Below are 21607 nucleotides of genomic sequence, written 5' to 3' on the forward strand. Positions count from 1 at the left end.
CTGCCCTTTCGTTGATACCTTTCTAAGAGAGAGAAAAATATGTCACAGTATTGCCCGAAACGCGAAGTATCAATTGTGAAAGCAAATTAGTGGACATCTATACGAAGTAAGGATAATAGTTTTATACAGCCGTATAAACTTGTAAACGTAGGCATACTAACTAAATTATCAAGCATGGTGTCACGCGCGTACAAGCAATCATGAACACATCTCGCTCGATTACCACGCAAACTCGCTGTCACAAAGCTAAAGTGAGGAAGAGCGGCAGCAGTAGCAAGCCAATTGACCTTTGTGCTGCATCTCGCATCATCGCCAGCTAAGCCACGGAAACACAGCGCGCAGCAGATGGCTTTCAAGATACAGCGGCCGGCCGGGCTCTAGCGGCCGCCAGCAGTATATGCGGGCCCCCTCCTCCCTACCCTCCTCCCGTAGCATTGCGCGCGACGGTAAACGACACGCTTCCTCCCCGCTTCCCTCCCACGCGTGCTCGAGATTAAGCCGAGATCGCCGGCTCACCCTCACACGCTTTCACACGTACGTAGAGCATGCGACGCCCAGCGACGATTTTATGGCACTTGGACTTTATACGGAACCTCACGGCGACGCCGACGCTGACAGCAGAAATGCGCCTGGAGTGTCCATATAATTGACATCGCAAAAAAAAAATTATGCTTTTTAATGTCTCAAAGAAACACGCTGGCTGTGAGAGACGCCGTAGCGGGGTGCTGCAGATCAAGTTTGGCTACCTGGACTCTAACGATTACCCAAAATACAGTACATGAGCATTTCTACATTTCGGCTCAGTGGAATTCAGACGCCGAAGCCGTGAATTTTGATCCCGATAGCGCGCGCTCAGCAGCACGACACCTTCGTCGCTGAGACGCGACAGGTCATTCAGATTACTTCAAATCAGAAGCTTGTGAGTGTAACTGTACCACCCGTATGTAATCGGCGATCTCCTTAAACATATGATGTTCACCACGGGAGGAATTCAAGTTCACCGAAGACAACGACCTCTCGATATCGCATTTCATGGATTGGAGACTGCGCATTATGGCAGTCGTTCGGGGGGTCCTACTCCTTGTTGCACTTGGACTAGGGCAAAATTGTGGAAATGGCGTGCTCACGTAGCTTTTCTTCCTTGTACCGTGATGGTAGTTATGTTTCTACAGCTATCAAAACATCGAGACCCGAATTCACATAATGTTCTTATGTTACAGCGGTTCGTGTAAGAGCAGACTGCGGCCAATCGTCGTGTACGTTGGACATATATCAGCGAACGCAACTGCCCAAGAGGAAACAGCACTTAAACCTGCCGCGGTAGCCCTGTGGCTATGGCGTTGCGCTCCTGAGCTCGAAGTCGTTGGTGCAGTTGCGGCCGCGGCGGCCGCATTCCGTTGGAGGCGAAGTGAAAAAAAAAAACGCTCGTGTACTTAGATTTAGGTGCACATTAAAGAACCCTAGGTGGTAATAATTAATCCGGAGGCCCCCGCTACGGCATTCCTCATTATCAGGTTGTGTTTTTGGCACGTAAAACCCCAAATTTTTTTAGGAAACAGCATGCAGTTACGAACGAACAGCTTTGTCAATTTTCCCTTGGATTCCTCATTTTGCCATCGTGTTCGAATTCAGTTCTTGGCCACAATATTGGCGACCCTTACGTTCTATCCTTGAATTCAACACTAGTAAACTTGGCGACTGCTTCAAGAAAGTGCGCCACTCGAATTCAGTCTATGGATGCACTCAAACGAGGGCGCGCGCGCCGTGTTGCTAAAGGCCCACACTTCACGCAACAAGCGCCTCCTTTCGCACTGTGTGTGAACTGCGGCAGCCTGATGCTAGACGTTGGCAGAGGCAATCAATACCGGGAGCCACTTGTTAGATTGTTGTCTGAGGCGCGCTCCTAGTGGTCTGTTGCATTGTACACACCAGCGAGCAAAGGTTCCGATACCGCAGCAGAAGCAGAAAAAAAAGGGGGGAAAAAGAAAAAAAAACAGGGTCCATATTCACCAAAAGCTGTTACGCTGAAACTGTACGCAAGAAAAAAAATATTCAGCCAATCCTATTGCTTGATAATTAGCGAAGGTAGCCGGGCAGTGTTCAAATGCACTTACGAACGAAAAGCTTCGCGAATTCTGCACCATGGGCAAAATTCACGAAGATTTTTCTTCTTAAGCCTTGTTTGCATTGACCTACATAACAATGAATAAATATAATTTCCAACGCAAGATTGGCTGGCATGTTCTTTTACGAGCAACTTTAGTGTAATTGCGTTTTGCGAACACGGGACCAGCTCCACGACGTGAGAGAGAGAGAAACGAAAAGGGCAAGTTAGGGAGATTAACCAAATACGTGCCCGGTTGGCTGCCATAAATTGAGGAGGGAGAAAGGTTAAAAATAGATAAGAATGAGAGAGAAGAAAAATAATACAGAGTCGGCCATTGACAGAGTTGGTCGCAGAGTAATGTCCACTGTCACAAGCGCTCTTGCAGTCCAGCAGCCTTCAAGAAGTGCAGAAGTGCTTTTGTGGCCTTTCGCATGCAAGAATGCATAGACCATGGTCCCAGGATCTTTTTCTCCGAGAGCACTCTATTACCTAAGCGGCTGAGTTTAGCTTATAGAGTACATCGTTGAGCGTCAAAGGATGGGCAATGACATAGAAGGTGCTCTAGAGTCTCATCGCACCCGCACAAATTGCACACCGCACTGTTGGTTATTCCTATTAGGAATGAATAGGCATTTCTAAATGCGACGCCCAACCACACGCGACACAGCAAAGTTGTTTCGCGACTGGAGAGTCCAAGTGACAGGCAAAGTCACATGTGAGGGTTGAGAGTGCAAGCGTGAGTTGGTGAAACTCAGTGAATTACATCGGAGAAGTGTGATGTGGCGAGCGATTAAATTTGCCGCCCAGCATCCGTTCTTGAGAGTGGTGTAGGAAGCCGAGGATATTTTTGATGTGCCGATCGAGCAGCTTCATCTGCACTGTCATTGCCGACAATTATGCAGTGGCTCGGCAACCATTTAAATACAACGTCGTATCCTTTCTTGAGCGCGTGGAGATGAGCGTGCCTTATTTCGTGCAGTAGCTGCTTGCATAACCCATGACGGACGGCAAACTGCAGAGTTTGTAGGGGTGCTTTCGAATCGCAGAAAATGGCCCAACGATTTGGCGGCTGCTAGAGCACGTAATTGAGCGCACTTTGAAGAGCCGCAAGTTCTGCTGCTGTCGACGTAGTATTCGTATCCAGCTTTTCTGGACATGAGGGTTTAGTTCGCGTGAGTGCCACCACGTGGCGTACTAACCTTAAACTTTTCAAACTTCCCGCGGTGACGCGTGATGACGTCAACCAAACAAAATAAAAAAAAATAAAAGCTATCCCTGCGCATTGAACTTCGCCACAATGCTTGTCCCGCCGGTGTTATCAGTGTTCTTGATCAAGCGTATTCGCTCGTCGCCTAGAAATTACTCGTCATCCTAAGAGCGTTTAGTCGCGACGAGCAATGGTTGATTCTGGGCTTTTGATGCGGTTCTTTTTTCTTCTTTTTTTTCTTTTCCTTTTCTTTTTTTCATTCTACGGAGTAAAGAAGCTAGCCTAATCGTCAGAAGTACTTCGGGGCAGCCTTTCTTCAGTCGGCATACATTGTTAACGTCCGAACATCGCACAGCGCCTACTAGAGACGCCGTCGTGGACGGATTTTGATTTTCCACTATCGAATTCGTTAAGGTGCACAAAATTATTTCACTAGCGACATTGCACTGCGCACACATGGGCCACCGCCGCAGCTGCAAATCTAGATGTGCTTAAGCATTAAGAAATATGCATGGATAAGTTGGTTTTTCACCTTAACACAAAAGTAACGATACAAGAGTTGAGCAAACTGTCCCTGTGTCGTCGCAGGCTGTGAGACCGGGCTAGTTGGTATTCCATGCTAAAGTGACTAGCGCAAGAGTGGACACGGGACACTAGAGGCGACAAGGATAAGCGCGCAAACATCCAACTGGGCGCTTGTCCTTGTAGCGTCTTTAGTGTTCCCTGTCCACTCTTGCACTAGTCACTTCAGTTTGTGTCGTTGTCCGTTAGCGCGCTATAGCCGAAGCTGTTCGCAATATTACGTCTCCATTTACTGGCCACCAGGCCAGGTACACCATTGGGTACGACATATACAGTACTTGCAGTTAGTTTCCGAAGTAGTCTCCTATGGCGGTTGTCCACGTGCGTGAAGCAAGAACGATATTTAAAATTATTGTGCAGTAATATATGCGGGATTTGTGTGTTCTCCCCATTCTCTACCATGTTGCTGTTCCGCCTTTATTATATAGCCGCAATGTAGACTAGCAGCTATCGAACGCCATAAAGGCTATCCACATACTCAAAGACCTCGCGCACAACTCCTGACGCTTAATTGTACTCAAGAGTTGTGCGACTGCCCAGGACATCCTTAACGAATGTTACATAACACATTATGAAGTTTTACTTGCCAAAACCACGCTTTCATTAGGAGGCACACCGTAGTGGAGGATTCGAGAATAATTTAGACCACTTGGGATTTTTTAACGTGTGCCTAGCCCTAAGTACGCGGGTTTTCGCATTTCACACCCATTGAAATACCGCTGCCGTGGTTGGGATTCGATCTCGAGACCTCGTGATTAGCAGCCGAACCCAATAAAAGCTAAGCAACTACGCAGGGGAAGGAATGTTGGCAGTAGGAGAAAGGTGACAGCCGGAAGGTGAGACAATTTGTTCCAATCCTCATTACGCGAAAATCGGTACCATCTGTTTTGTCGAAGAATGACACCGTAGAATGCACTGTATTCAATGAGTGAAAAAATTATGCGAATCCTATGTATGTGCGAATCGATGTAAGCAAAGCTTTCTGCGTTTGATGTCATTGTCATGCGTAATCTCCACAGAGTACGCAGGCACTCTCTAATGAAATGCTGTCAATGTTTGCCTGGTTACGCCTGCCATTGTGATGCAAATAAACGGGCGCCTTCAACTCTTTTTCTCAGAAAGAAACGCTGAATGAAATGCTGACGTGATCCTAAAGAAGATCAACAAGCGCCGAAGTGCTCGATCTTACGACGCCCATATTCGTAAGCTTATATTCGTGATTTTTTTTTTCTGGGGGGGGGGGGTTGTGCTCTTGTACCCTAGAAATGTCCCTCGGACGTCTCTGACGTGCTCGTTTTTATTCTCAAGTACGCAATGAAAACTCTCATCACTGCAAGTTCATGATGTATTGGTGGCAGGCCACCATGGCGTGTCGCGCAAGTATGACCACGCTGATTCGTTTGGGTTGACATATACTATTTTGTGCGTCATACTTCCCCACATTCATTTTTCAAACTATGCCAGAGCTCGAAAAGGGCGGCCAACTCACTACGTCCCTTTCCTCTGTTTACTTCCGCAAAATGTGTGTTTATCGCTGTGGTTACCAAATACGCCCAGCGGTATGCTACGACACAAGCCTTTCTGGCGGCTGAGCAACTGAAGTCGCAGGCTTTATTCAACATGGCGTCGACGTTCTATATGGCTATCCTCAATTACTTTTCGCGGACTTCGCTCACCGCCTTCTCTCCAGTGTCATCTCTTACGCTACTAGCTCCTGCTAGACACAACACAAACACGCAACGACCTTAATGAAGTATCAATTACACGCTAATTGACACACTGTCGACGTATATTTCCGCTGAGCACCAGGATGGGAGCGTTGTCCTGTCTATGGTGACATTATCCGTCTACAGCCTCGCTCAACAACACCGCTCGTTACTCATCACGTTTTTTTTTTGTCGGCAAGAGTATAGTGTATTTCCTCCGAATGTGCTTTCGGCTTTAGACGTGACCTTGCACGCCCGCTTATTCTGTTACGTTGACGGCGACCGTTGTCGTCAGGATGCCGCCTCATTCTGAGCTTCGCAGTCACCAGAGACCACAGAAAGCTGTCTTCACAAACAAACCACCGAGATTCGAGCCCATCTCCCAAATGCTCCATCTTGCATTTGGGAAATGGGCACGCTAACCATTACGCTACCACCTGCCTCCACCATTTTCTGTTTATCTATCTGCCTGGAGCAATTGCCGGACTTGTTCGCCAGGCTAAACCCGCCTGCTGCTACAATTCACCACCACCACCACCACCACCACCATCCCACTTCACGTTTTTGCCGTAGACGCAGGCAGAATGGATGCAGAAACGAAAAAAAAGTAAAGATTGCTTGAGCGGCCAGCTGACACATGACCTTAACTTTGGCAGGTTATTCTCAGTGGAGCGCATGTAGGCTTGCGGCTGTGTGCAGATTGTGGGTCGCCTTAGCTTTATTGTAAATTTGCTTTCACCGACTCTTTTCAGCTAGAACTCAAATGCCGGACAAAAATGATACCTACCGTTGAATATTTTTTTCTTGGTTTCAACCAAAACGCTGATTTACACAAATAGTGATCTTTTTAAGAAATGGCATAAGGATACTACATTTCGGGTCATGTCGTTGTGTCAGTACGGGCCGGCACCACGTATCGACGAAAGGGCATCACAATGCCGATGCACGCGGCAGGTTACTGAATGAAGAAATCAGGAAGCGACTGTTTTTCAGTTCTCGCAACACATTGTAACAGACACGAAAGGCACGGACAAGAAGAGAAGAAAGAGAGGACGAAGAAAACGAGGAGTTAGAGAGGCCGGGCTGCGCTACGATCACGCTACCATCATCGTCCAATTCTCCTGTAAATAAAACCATTTCTTCGCAACTCCTCGTAACAGTTGTGGTGAAAGGTGCTGCGTAATCGACACCCGAAGACGGAGGCTGAACCACAAGTTCTTCGACGGAGCCGTCGCCTTGCTGGACTCCCACCGAATCTACCGGAGTTGAATATGTCCCACGACGCAGACGAACAGCGGCCCATTCCGACTGCTGCCCCAAGTTCTGCTCTGCAACTGAGAGATGCGCGTCCCTTCGCCGGAAGATCGGACGAAGACGTCGAGGAATGGCTCATCCATTATCACCGGTGTTTGGATCGGACCGCTGGTACGATCTGTTGGGAACTCGGCGCTGACGCCCGTGGTTGTACCTGGGTCGCAAGCCCCAAGGGTAGCGTTGGCCTGGCGGCCTGGGGTACAACTCGAAGCATCCGAAGGTCCCGGCAAAGCATGAGTCGACTGGTAACAACGAAACAACTTGTTTATTTTAACATCGCAAAGAGTTGGCGGTCAGGTTTGACCGAAGTAGAGAGACGGGAGAGCACTTCACTCAACAGAAGAAATCGGAGCCCTCCTTTTGGCGTCCGGGGGCAGCTGTTTTTATACTCTCGCAGTTGAGGGCAAGAAGGAACCCCTCAAAAGACGAGCACGTGAATGTACAATGGGCTAATGGTGACGCACACTGTCGTAGCGATGCCGTAGCACCATGTCGAGGCGCTGCGCACGATCTCGTAGCACCCTGTCGTGGCGCTGCGCACGATCTCGTAGCACCCCGTCGTGGCGCTGCGCACGATCTCGTAGCACCCTGTCGTGGCGCTGCCGGTCGGACACAATGACTGGAACGAGATCCCTGCTTTGGCATCGCCTGTTTCGGGCCCAATAACTGGAATGAGATCCCTGCTTTGGCATCGCCTGTTTCGGGCACAATGACTGGAACGAGATCCCTGCTTTGGCATCGCCTGTTTCGGGCCCAATAACTGGAATGAGATCCCTGCTTTGGCATCGCCTGTTTCGGGCACAATGACTGGAATGCGAGGAGGATCCCTAGGCGGTCGCATCGCCGCAGACGCGCCTGGAAACACCTGGCGATGAGTGTTGCGGCGACGACGATCGGGCCAAAATGTCTGCCGCCCCGCCGCAGTCGCGCCGGCAAAACCACGTGTCGCAGGCGAAACGCAACAGACCGCCCCGCCGGGGGAAGGAGATCCCGATGGACAGGGGACTGCATCCGCTGTCCGGAGGGATGTCGCTCGATGATGCTCATAACCGAAGTCGGGCGTCCCTTGACGTTTCTTGAGCGCAGCGCACAGAGAAGGCCTCGTTCTCTCGTTCAGGTTCGCACGGGACACTGCAAAGTGACTTCGGGAGAGTTCACATTTTTGTTCTCGTTCCCGGCAAGCGTTAGAACTACGCTGAAAACTCAACCGCTCAGTCAGCAAGCACGGCACAACCCTCACTAAGCCCTGCCAGGCTCTTTCCCCTTTTTATACCACTGCCTAGTTCCTTACAGTAGTCTAGCATCACTCAGAACGCGTCCACAAATTGAAAAATTGCACTAGAAAGCATATCATCCCTTTGAAACACTAAACAAAAGCAATATGTTAAAAAAAAATCCTGCCTCAGGAAGAAAAACATCAGTAACAAACAATTTTGAGGCTGATTCCTACGTTAGGGGCTTCGACTTAAGCCATCGGCGTTACCGTTGAGACTCCCCTTTTTGTAACGCACCGCAAAGGAATATTGTTGTAAAGCGAGGCTCCAGCGCAGGAGGCGGCCATTTTTGGGAGAGATGGTCTGCAGCCATTGGAGAGGGCAGTGATCCGTCTCAATGATAAACCTCGAGCCGGCTAGATAGCATGACAATTTCTGAACGGCCCACACGAGACACGCACACTCTTTCTCGGTGGCGCTATACGCCTGCTCACGACTGGTCAGCTTACGACTAGCATACAGGACGGGGTGTTCTACTTCTTCATTTTCCCGTTGGCACAGTACAACGCCCATGCCTCGCTCACTAGCATCGCACTGAACAATGAACTCTTTTGTATAGTCTGGCGATCGTAGCACAGGCTGGCTTGTTAGGGCACTCTTTAGGGCGCTAAAAGCTCTTTCCTTTGTCTCGTCCCAGACGACTGTTTGAGGCTCTGTTTTTCTTAGAGCATCCGTCAGGGGAGCCGCGATATCAGAGTACCTAGGGATGTACCTCTGATAGTAGCCGGCGACACCCAAGAACGACCGAATATCGGTCTTGGTGCGCGGTTGCGGAAAGTCTCGCACAGCGGCCACTTTTATTTCAGAGGGGCGGCGACGACCCTGACCAATCACGTGACCGAGGTAGACAACCTCGGCCTGTGCTAACTGGCACTTAGGAGCCTTGACTGTCAAGCCCGCTTCGCGCAGGCGGGTTAGCACTGCCCGCAAGTGTGTCATATGCTCAGACCAGGATGCGGAGAATATCGCTACGTCGTCTAGATACGGTAAAGCGAATTCTTGCTGTCCCCGCAACACTTTATCCATGAGGCTTGAAAAACAGTATGGCGCGTTCTTCAAACCAAAACTCAACACTTTAGGACGGAATGTTCCCATTGGTGAAATGAACGCCGCATACCTACTAGCCTCTTCTGTAAGTGGAACCTGCCAATAACCCCTGACAAGATCTAGGGTGGAAATAAACTGAGCGCTACTAACTTTCTCAAGGCGCTCCTCGATGTTAGGGATCGGATAAATTTGATCCTTAGTGATGGAATTAAGCCTGCGGTAGTCGACGCAAGGACGAGGTTCCTTGCCCGGTACCTCAACTAAAATCAAAGGGGAGGTATAATCACTCTCACCTGCCTCAATAACACCGAGCTGGAGCATTTTCTTTACCTCAGCCTCCATAATATCGCTCTGGCGGGGTGACACCCGATACGCCTTGGATCGTACTGGCTCTGTGGAGGTAAGTTCTATATCATGAGTAAGTACAGAAGTCCTACCAGGCCTCTCAGAGAACAGACCTTGAAACTCTTGTAATAGCTGGTGTAGTTCGGTTTTCTGCTCAGGCGACAGCGGTGCTTTACTGATAAGGTCACTAATGACTTGACCGGTGTCTTCCCTGTTCGTCACTGAGCCTAGTCCCGGAAGCTCGACCGGAAGCTCTTCAGGAACGTTTACCATCATGCACACCACTGATTCCCTTTGTCTATAAGGTTTGAGCAGATTACAGTGGTAAACTTGCTGTGCTTTCCGCTTTCCTGGCAGACTTACCACGTAGTTAACGTCCGACAGTTTCTGAACAATTCGTGCTGGGCCCTCCCACTGCACGTCTAGTTTGTTGTTTAGCGATGTGCGCAATATCATGACCTCATCGCCAACCTCAAAACGACGGGCCCTGGCTGTCCGATCATAATAAACCTTGGCCCTCTGCTGGGCCTTTGCCATTGCTTCACCTGACAACTCCTGTGCCCTTCTTAAGCGTTCGAGGAGCTTAAGCACGTACTCCACCACGACTGGGTCGTCGCCCCTACCTTCCCATGATTCTCGAAGCATGCGAAGCGGAGATCGAAGCGAGCGACCGTACACCAGTTCAGCTGGCGAAAACCCCGTAGCCGCATGCGGCGCGGTCCTTAAAGCAAACATCACCCCAGGCAGACACAGCTCCCAGTCAGTTCGATGTTCAAAACACAACGCTCTCAACACGCGCTTCATGACGGAGTGGAGCTTCTCAACGGAATTCGACTGTGGGTGGTACACTGAGCTGTGTAACAGCTTTACCCCACACCTTTCGAGAAAAGTTGTCGTCAAAGCGCTAGTAAACACTGTGCCCTGATCTGATTGAATTTCTGCAGGAAAACCAACTCGCGCAAATATGGACAGTAGTGCATTAACTATCTCAACTGAGCTGAGTTCTTTAAGCGGCACTGCTTCAGGGAACTTTGTCGCTGGGCAGATCACAGTCAAAATGTGTCTGTACCCCGTGGCTGTTACCGGCAGAGGTCCCACAGTATCAATAACGAGCCGTCTAAAAGGCTCCGTAATGATAGGTACCAATTTCAACGGCGCCCTCGATTTGTCCCCTTGTTTGCCCACCCGCTGACAAGTGTCACATGTCCTCACGAAATGGTCTGCGTCCCGAAAACACCCTGGCCAATAGTACTCTTGCAAGAGACGGTCCTTAGTTTTCTTAACTCCTAGGTGTCCGGACCACGAACCCCCGTGTGACAAGCGCAACAGATCCTGACGATAGCATTGAGGCACGACCAGCTGATCGAACTCCACTCCTCTGCGGTCTAGATACTTCCGGTACAGGACTCCCCCTCTTTCCACAAAACGCGCAGTTTTCCTGGCGATACCTTCTTTGACATTGCAGCGCACGTTTTCCAGGCTGCCATCCTTTTTTTGCTCGGCTATCAAAGCCGACCGGCTGACTTTTAGCAACCTATCAAGTCCGTCTGACGTAGGCGCGATGAGCAAATCAGTAGATAGCTCTTCTAACTTTCCCGCGTCGGGCGTTTCCTCTCCAGTATCTGGCGCCTTTAACGTTACAGACTCAAGTCTATTCAGTTCGGGCGTGCTCTGAATATCAGCTTGCTGCGCCTCTGACCCTTTTTCGTTGTTTGATAACGTCGGCCCCGCAACTACCGCCTTTGCAGCGAGCTCCCGAACCTTCGATCTGGTTAAGGCCTGAACACTAGCTTCACCAAACAAAAGCCCCTTCTCGCGCAGGAGGTGATCGGACCTGTTTGAAAATAGGTACGGGTACTGGGGTGGCAGCATAGATGACACTGCGGCCTCCGTCTCAAGCGCTCCGAAAGGTCCTTCAATAAGCACTTTTGCTACCGGCAGACACACGCTATGAGCTTCCACGGCTTGCTTGATCCATGCGCACTCGCCCGTAAACATATGGGGTTCTACGTAAGACGGGTGAACTACATCCATCGTAGCTGCGGAATCGCGAAGCACTCGGCACTCTTTCCCGTTCACGAGGAGGTCTCGCATGTAAGGCTCGAGAAGCTTCATGTTCTCGTCAGTGCTGCCTATTGAAAAAAACACAACTTTTGGTGTTGTTTCCGGACACTGCGCCGAAAAGTGACCCGGTTTCTGGCACGTATAACACAAGCGCGCTCGCCTCATCTCGAACCGCTTTCTGCGTTTGGCTGCCGCCGTCTCTTTACGTTTGGTCGGACTGCTTTCACTCGCATCCTCACTACGCGTGTCCCCCTTAAATCTCATGGGCGTGAACCTTGGCCTCTCAAACTGGGAGCCAAATTCACCCTTTTGACCGTCCTTAGCTCCGCGAGCCCGACGCGTCACAATCTCCTCGGCTAGCTCAGCGGCTTTAGCCACCGTACAAACGTCTGGCCTATCCAAGACCCAGTATCGCACGTTCTCCGGTAACCGACTATAAAACTGTTCTAGCCCGAAACACTGCAGAACTTTATCGTGGTCACCAAACGCTTTCTCTTCTTTGAGCCACTCCTGCATGTTCGACATAAGCCTATACGCAAACTCTGTATATGACTCACTTCTGCCTTTCTCATTTTCCCGAAACTTCCGACGGAACGCCTCCGCAGACAGCCGGTACTTTTTTAGAAGACTCGATTTTACTTTGTCGAAATCCTCTGCTTCCTCTCTATCCAAGCGAGCGACTACGTCGGCCGCCTCGCCGGGTAACAAAGTGAGCAAGCGCTGTGGCCACGTTTCCCGAGAGAACCCCTGCTTCTCGCACGTTCGCTCAAAGTTAACCAGGAACAAACCAATGTCCTCTCCAAGCTTAAACGGCCGCATCAGGTCAGTCATTTTGAACAATACTCGTTCTCCTGCACCGTGTGCCTGACTTCCATTACGAGCGCGTTCCATCTCTACCTCAAGACGCTTCATTTCCAAAGCGTGTTGACGGTCACGCTCTTGTTGCTCTCGCTCTTTCTGTTCTTTACGTTCACGCTCTTCTTTTTCTTTTGCAGTCTCCCTCTCTTCAATAGTCTCAAGGCATTCCGACAGCTCGTCATCCTCAGCCTCTAACTCAAGAATAGCCTTTAGCAGTTCAGGTTTTCTTAGTTTGTCTGAGACATCCAGACCCAACTCTCTTGCAAGCTCCAACAATTTCGGTTTGCGCAACGACTTCAAATCCATGGCTGCTCTGAATGCTGCTTTCTCTACTGCTTACTATTGTCTTGCCGCAAACTAACCCGGCAGCAACGACAACCACAATTACCAGCTCTGTTTCTAACACTAACAAAAGCCTGGCAAAGCTCAGAAGAAGAAAGTCCCGCACTCACCAAACCTCGCAGGCAGGAATTCCGCGCAGTCGTTCCGCTGCAGGCAACCAGTCGTCACACAGGGCTCGTTGCACTGCTCCCGGATCGTCGTTGAGCTGCTCAGCATACTGTCAACTGCATCTCTTTGCTGCTGGCCTCCGTTGTCGCGATCTCGCCGCTGGCAGACCGTTGTTTGAAGTCGTAGGCGATCTCACCGCTGGCAACCAGATGTTTGGATCTGACTGCTGGTACGATCTGTTGGGAACTCGGCGCTGACGCCCGTGGTTGTACCTGGGTCGCAAGCCCCAAGGGTAGCGTTGGCCTGGCGGCCTGGGGTACAACTCGAAGCATCCGAAGGTCCCGGCAAAGCATGAGTCGACTGGTAACAACGAAACAACTTGTTTATTTTAACATCGCAAAGAGTTGGCGGTCAGGTTTGACCGAAGTAGAGAGACGGGAGAGCACTTCACTCAACAGAAGAAATCGGAGCCCTCCTTTTGGCGTCCGGGGGCAGCTGTTTTTATACTCTCGCAGTTGAGGGCAAGAAGGAACCCCTCAAAAGACGAGCACGTGAATGTACAATGGGCTAATGGTGACGCACACTGTCGTAGCGATGCCGTAGCACCATGTCGAGGCGCTGCGCACGATCTCGTAGCACCCTGTCGTGGCGCTGCGCACGATCTCGTAGCACCCCGTCGTGGCGCTGCGCACGATCTCGTACCACCCTGTCGTGGCGCTGCCGGTCGGACACAATGACTGGAACGAGATCCCTGCTTTGGCATCGCCTGTTTCGGGCCCAATAACTGGAATGAGATCCCTGCTTTGGCATCGCCTGTTTCGGGCCCAATAACTGGAATGAGATCCCTGCTTTGGCATCGCCTGTTTCGGGCACAATGACTGGAATGCGAGGAGGATCCCTAGGCGGTCGCATCGCCGCAGACGCGCCTGGAAACACCTGGCGATGAGTGTTGCGGCGACGACGATCGGGCCAAAATGTCTGCCGCCCCGCCGCAGTCGCGCCGGCAAAACCACGTGTCGCAGGCGAAACGCAACACCGGGTGAGTGCCGCCAACAGGTGGAACAGCGCTTCTCAGCTTTCGAACGTCGTGTTCTTTCTAACCGATACTTCATTGGTGTGGTTCGACAACCACGAGGAAACATTCACAACATGGGGAAGATCTGTTTCGGAAATCAAAGAGCGATTCGGTGACTCCGCGACGAAAAAGAAAAGGGCAGAACAGACGCTACTGCAACGTGCGCAAGTACCAGGCGAAACCTGCACGACCTACATTGAGGCAGTAATAAAGCTGTGTAGGATAGTGGACTCTGGAATGTCCGAGGAAGACAAAGTCGGGCACATCCTAAAAGGAATTGCCGAGGATGTTTACAATTTCCTCATTGCAAAAGACAGCCTGGCTTCCGTCGCTTACATCATTCGGCACTGTCGTACTTTCGAGCAACTAAAGACGAGGCGCATAACGCCGAAGTTTGGCAGGCTAGCCAATGTAACGACAGTTGCAAGCGTGGACAGCAACCAGCCCCTTGATCTTGAATCAACGATCCGACAAATAGTTCGGGAAGAACTCAGCCTGCACGCGCAAGTGACATATCCAGGCACTCGTAGCTTCCGCCTACCACCAGATTTTGAGCCAAACGTGGCATCCTTCTCCCCGTATCCTGCGGCAAGGGGCACTGAGGATTATGAACTCGCGCCCCGACAGCAGTCACGTCTCTACGACAGAGGCCCTACTTATGGCGCTCGGCCACAACAAGAGCAGCCGCGTTTTTACCCCCGAGGCCCTGCGACTTCTGTCAGGCCACGACAAGAACAGCACCGACCCTACTACCACGACGCGACTTATGAAAGATATAACGGATTTCAGCAAGCAGCAGAGACACGTTATCCACATGACCACGAACTTTCTCGCCGCCTGCAGCCGTCTACCATTCGTTTCGAGGTAGACGCTGTGAACCGCGACCCTCCAGTGTGCTACAACTGTCGTTCCACAGGCCATATAGTTCGGTATTGTCGCCAAGCCCGTCAATCACGTAGGACACCATCGATGTTCTCGCCACCCAGAACCCGTACTTCATATGACCTGCGGACGACCGATTTGCTTCCAAGGGATCACTTCTCACACGAGACCAGACGCAGCGATTCGCCAGCATCTGAGCAGAGTTTCACGCCTCCAAATAGCCGTCCCCGTCGCTCTGCGTCCCCTCGGCGCCGTTCTTCCTGACCGCCTCCGGGAAACTAGCATCCGCGGCCAGTGGATGTGTGGTCGCCGGACGGTCTTTGCAAGAAATACCTCTGCCTGTTGTGATGTTCAAAAACACAGTGAATGTCTCGATTGACGGAATACCGACCATGGCGTTAGTTGATACTGGGACGACTGTGTCTGTGATGAGCCTCGCTTTGAAAAACCGGCAAGGCCACAAAGTTATGTTTTCTTGGAACGACGGTATTACCTTTCGTGGAGTAGGCGGCGAGTGGTTTCATCCCCTTGGTGTTTGTGCTGTGAGTGTTTTGTTGGCTGGGAAAGTGTTTGTGTCGGAATTCCTTGTCATTTCTCGTTGTTCGCACGACATTATTCTTGGTATCGATTTTCTTGAACAGTGCGGCGCTTCCGTGGACTGTGGTTGTGGCGAAATCTCATTGAACAAGTTATTTATATCAGCACATTCTGAACAAAGCTTGGGTAGTGAAGACAAGGACACAGACACAGTCAGTGTTCTTGATGAAGTGATTGTACCATCGTGGTGCCTGACGCCCGTTCGTGTTTCTACAACTACTGTTGATACTGATTGTGTTGACCTTGTAGTTAGGCCTCTCCGCATAAACGGTGCTAAAAAATATACTTGTGCCCTGCTCTGTCGTGTGAATGACGAAAGGAGTCGCCACATTGTGGGCGCTGAACTCTTCCGCCACGCCGGTTGTCCTTCCTCGCGGTATGAAAATCGCTCTTTTCGATGAAGCCGCATGTACTTCAATAGCGGCACTAACTACGGACGTTTCTACAGCTTACTTTCCTTGCGATAATCGCCATTCTGAAGAGCTAATGCTTGGCATGATCAGCAAGGCTCTCGGTACATCGGAACGGCAAGCACTGGTACAAGTCCTTGCCAGGCATGAGGCCGAATTTGATTTCACGCATGGAGATGCACCCCTTCATTTACCGTCATACCGCGTCCTGCGCTCGTCACAGAATAGATACTGGCTCAGCACACCCCATCCGCCAGAAGCCCTACCGAGTGTCATCGTCCGAGCGCAAAGTTATTGCCGAGCAAGTCAAGGAGATGATGAACAAAAGCGTCGTTCAAGAGTAATCTAGTCCATGGGCAGCCCCAGTAATCCTGGTCCGAAAAAAAGATGGCTCCTGGAGATTATGCGTGGATTACAGACATCTAAACGCAGTGACGAAGAAGGATGTCTATCCACTACCGCGAATCGATGACGTCAGTGATTGCTTACACGCTGCTTCTTACTTCTCAACACTTGATTTGCGATTGGGGTACTGGCAAATACCTATGGACCCTGCCGACAAGGAAAAGATCGCTTTCGTGACTCCAGATGACCTATTCGAATTTAATGTTATGCCTTTTGGCCTTTGCAATGCTCCTGCCACCTTTGAAAGATTCATGGACACAGTACTACGCGGTCTAAAGTGGGAGATATGCATGTGTTACCTCGATGATGTTGTAATCTTTGGCCGCACGTTTGAAGAACATAACGAACGCCTCAGCCTCTTTCTCGACTGCATTGAGAAAGCTGGACTGGTCCTAAACTCAAAAAAGTGTCGGTTCGACGAACGTCAAACACTGGTCCTGGGACACTTAGTCGACAAGGATGGCGTCAGACCCGATCCTCGTAAGATTGAAGCAGTGAGCTCCTTCAAGCCACCGCAGTCAACACGAGAACTCCGCTCATTCATTGGCCTATGTTCGTATTTTCGTCGTTTTCTTCCCCGGTTTGCCGACATCGTTTACCCGTTGACAAGTATTTTGCGACAAAATGCATCCTTCAATTGGACGCCAGAGTGTGACGCATCATTCTCTCAACCGAAGTTTATACTAACGTCAGCACTCCTCTTGCGTCACTTCGATCCATCTTGCCCGACTGAAGTTCACACTGATGCGAGGGGAATCGGGATAGGAGCGGTGCTTGTACAACGTCACAGTGGTGCAGAACAGGTTGTCGCATATGCCAGCCGTTCTCTGAGCAAATCTGAACGCAATTATACGGTCACGGAACAGGAATGCCTGGCAGCCGTTTTCGCCGTACAAAAGTTTCGATGTTATCTTTACGGTAGACCATTCAAGATTATCAACGACCATCATTCTTTATGCTGGCTGGTCGGTTTGCGTGATCCCTCAGGTCGCCTCGCACGTTGGGCACTGCGCCTCCAGGAATACGACTTTGTGGTACCGTACAAGAGTGGCCGTCGTCACGCTGACGCAGACTGCCTCTCTCGGATTCCTCTTGCGACTACCGACTGCGATGCTGAGAATTTTGACGACTGTCTCGCTGCTGTTACTCCTACGTTCCCTGACGCGGCAGACTTTCAGCGAGAACAACGGGATGATGCTTGATCCGCTTTTTGTCGCCGCCCGTACTTCTAAAGGCAGCGGTCGCTTTACTGTCCGTGATAAATTGCTGTACAAAACTAATTACTCCGGGCATGGAGCGCGTTTTCTGCTTCTTGTCCCCGAGAGTCTCCGCTCCGAGGTTCTACGCGCCATGCATGACGATGTGACATCCGGCCATTTCGGCTTCGTACGAACGCTGCACCGCACGCAGGAGCGCTTTTACTGGCCCAAGATGTACGAAGCAACCAAGCGCTATGTCGCTATGTCGCTAGTTGTGAAACGTGCCAACGTCACAAGCGACCGACCACCGCAGCCCCGGGTCCCCTTCGGCCATTGACACCGCCCAGTACGCCGTTTGAGCAAGTAGGCATTGACCTTCTGGGTCCATTCCCGCCATCTAACAACAGGAACCGCTGGATAATTGTCTGCGTAGACCATCTTACACGGTATGCAGAAACTGCAGCCATACCGTCTTCCACCGCTGCTTGCGTGGCGGCCTTCCTTCTCCGTTCCGTGGTCCTTCGTCATGGCCCACCACGTGTCATCATCAGCGATCGTGGTCACCGTGGTCGCCAGTTCACGGCTGATGCCATTGAAGAGTTACTTCGTTTGTGCACTTCACAGTTCCGTCATTCCATGCCATATCATCCACAGACCAATGGCCTCGTTGAAAGGACAAACAGAACGCTGACTAACATGCTTGCTATGTACGTCTCCTCCAATCATAAGAACTGGGACGACGTGCTGCCCTTCATCACTTATGCATACAACACTGCGAAGCACGAAACCACGAATTATAGCCCATTTTACCTCCTGTATGCAAGGTTACTGCGAAGCCCTCTGGACACTTTCCTACCCTTCGTTCTGCACAGTGATGATTCTGTATCGAAGACTTTGTGTCTCGCTGAAGAAGCGCGTCGAATAGCTCGTCTTCGTACTCTGGCCTCGCAAAGTCATTCGAAAGAGCGATACGACGACCGTCACGTACAAGTATCGCTGCAAAAAGGTGACTTATTCCTCCTTTGGACACCGCAACGCAAGCGTGGATTGTACCAAAAGTTCTTGTCACAATATTCAGGCCCATTTGTAGTTGTGGACCGCCTGAGCGAACTCACTTACGTCATAGCTCGCCTCCTGTGCAATGGTCGGCGATCAAGCAGAACTCAGCTGACTCATATTGCTCGCCTGAAGCCTTTCTACCCTGCTTGTACATCCTGACTCGCCCCACGGGCTTCGTCTGCTTGCGGGAAAATTTAACAGATACGAAAGGCACGGACAGGAAGAGAAGAAAGAGAGGACGAAGAAAACGAGGAGTTAGAGAGGCCGGGCTGCACTACGATCACGCTACCGTCATCGTCCAATTCTCCTGTAAATAAAATCATTTCTTCGCAACTCCTCGTAACAATATTGTACAGAGCACACTAGGCAGCCACCACCATGACATTTTATTTTTGGCAACTGCGACACCAAATGGTGGACTGATATACTTCCTAAAGGGGTTTAAATTTATTTTTTCATCGCAGAACCGCAAGCACAGGTTGCGTCGCGCGTATACCGCAGCCACGTACTGTGGCCGCACTACTTTTCCTCTAACAATGTGGCCCCCGGCGGCTTCACGCGCTCCCGTAGGTGGCGGATTGGACTGTCACTCCAGAAGTTTAAATACACAACCTCTTTGCATAGAAACGACGGCATGATTGTTAACATATTGTTGGCTTGGATATGTTTGGCACGAGGCCCAAGACCCTGTCTTCTAACACGTTCTTATGTTTGCGTTCGCGTCTCTGTCTTGAAGGGACTCACACCGTGACATGCTACAATGGTGCTTGCGTTGGGCGTATGTAAGGCGAAAAACGCGGTTCTAAAATGTCTGTTCACTAACTTGTGCAGTAAACCCATGTTTATAGTATTCGCGCAGTATAGTAGTAGTATAGTAAGAGTCACGAGTATGGCATCCGTAACCGCAAGTGCCACGTTATGGTCGTAACTTGTCGGGACAGCGTAGATGTAATCCACAGACCCTGCCACTAAGGGATACGTGGCTAGGCATGGCTGATGAATAAGTAATTGCGAAGGTTGGTTTTCAGTAAAGGTTTGTTACCAAGAACAGTGGGAGCTTATACTGCCGCAAAGGACGGATGCTGGGCGGTGACTCCAATCATTTACTCGGCACATCACACATCTACACTGGAATTCAACTGGTTTCGCCAACTCTTGCTTATTTTCTCTCGCCTCTAAGCTGTGACTTCGCCTGCCACCCAGGCCCCAGCTTTTCCTCTTTGTCCCCCGCTTCTTTCCCAGTCTGCTGAGACGTGCTTCCACTGAGTCTTGCTCCTCCTTTTTCTCAATAAATAAAGGCATTCATTCATGCATGCCTAGGTTACTGCAGAAAATAGCGTGTCTTTATCTCCATAACCACCCCGTCTCTCACCTGGACTCTCCCATCGCAAAACAAAGTTGCTGTGTTCCAAATGGCTGGGCGTCACATATACAATTTTCTAGGAAAGGCCAGTAGCACGGCGGGCAATTTTCGGTGGGTGACGAGACATTATATAGAACACCTTCTCTGCCATATCCACACTCAGTGCTCTGCTTCGTGAGCTACTATTAGCCGCTACGACGATGTACGAAATGAAAGAAACCTAGCTGGGCTGGTCGCGCGCAGCTCTTTTTGGATTCGTGATGCGTCGGTTTAAAATAATAATATTTCTTATCTAAGCCTAAATGACAGCGATATAGGCGAGGTGAGTTACGGTAGCTAGTTGGCTTGGACTAACGACGCTCTTCAAGCAGCACTTTCGTCTTATGCGTGTTTGCGAACGGGAATGAAAGACAGGAGGGTAACACGCCTTCCTGAAATGAAACATTCGGAATGACCCTTTCTTTGGCGGTTGGACTTATGTCGAGGGTGCCCAATACGAACAATCTGCAAGTCTGTATTACCTTGCAAAGGGGAACTCAGATGAAACGCTGTCAAACAGATAGGCTTTTAATTATCGTAAGTAGATCTTTATTGGAATTCTTTACCATGAAGTGAAAGCCGACTAATAAGCATTTAAATTTTCTTTGTTAATAAAACATCCTGTTAGTAAAAGGTTGCTGTGCTTTACAGCCCCCTAAATTAAAACGTAAGTTATGGAAAATAAATTGGTGTGGTTAATGTGTAAACGCATACGCAAGAAAAGGCCTAGTCCATTTCCTAGTATTCTCTCAATGAAGATGGAGCACCTCTATACTCTCACGTTGTAGTGATGTGAAGAACAAAACACTTCCAAAAGAGTCAGTCACGAATGTTACTCATTATAAGATGAGCTTGCGCTGGAAAAGAAAATAACACTCAAAGATACCGATGGCTGCGCGCAAAGTGCTTCCTCTGATTCCGATCTACGGATCAAGGCGTCGGTTCGTCAGATTGGAATGCTCGTACATCGCAGCGCAATCTCGGGTCGGCAAATGTGATGGAGAATGTACGCCAGTATTCGCTTCACGCGCGCAATCTGATAAGATAGCGCTCTTTCGCTATTGAATCCGTGCCAACATACTGGATATTAGAAACACATGCACGCGCCTCTTGAGCTAACTGATAACTTTGGAACTGTGGTTAGACGCTAAACCCCCCCCCCCCCCTTAAAAGAAGGAATACAGTTGCTTTCAATATTAGCTGAAACATAGTGCTGGTGGTATAAAAAGGGCCCACAACACTGCACAGCGGCGCCGATTGACATACAGGAAATTCAAGAGCGAACCACTTTACAATTACTGGTATTTATCAAACCAGCATATCGTGGTTTAATGTAGCCCTGTATTCCAGGGGCCAGTTCCAACACGGGTACTGTGTCGGAGCTCATATTTCATGTCAGCATTATTTGTCACAAAATCAAAGCATTTTTTCTTTAGATATTAACATTAGACAGCCAAAATACATGCAGCGAAACCATCACCTTAATATTTCAGTACTTTTCGTTCTAACGTACATATCCGTGCTGATCCATATGTTACATAGTGCTGAAAATGTACCCAATGCTTTCCTCCAGGAAGCTGTTTTTATTCCTTATGATGCCAGGAAACCGAGTCTGATGCCACCA

This window comes from Dermacentor variabilis, chromosome 1, assembly GCF_050947875.1.
Source record: "Dermacentor variabilis isolate Ectoservices chromosome 1, ASM5094787v1, whole genome shotgun sequence".
Taxonomy (NCBI): domain Eukaryota; kingdom Metazoa; phylum Arthropoda; class Arachnida; order Ixodida; family Ixodidae; genus Dermacentor; species Dermacentor variabilis.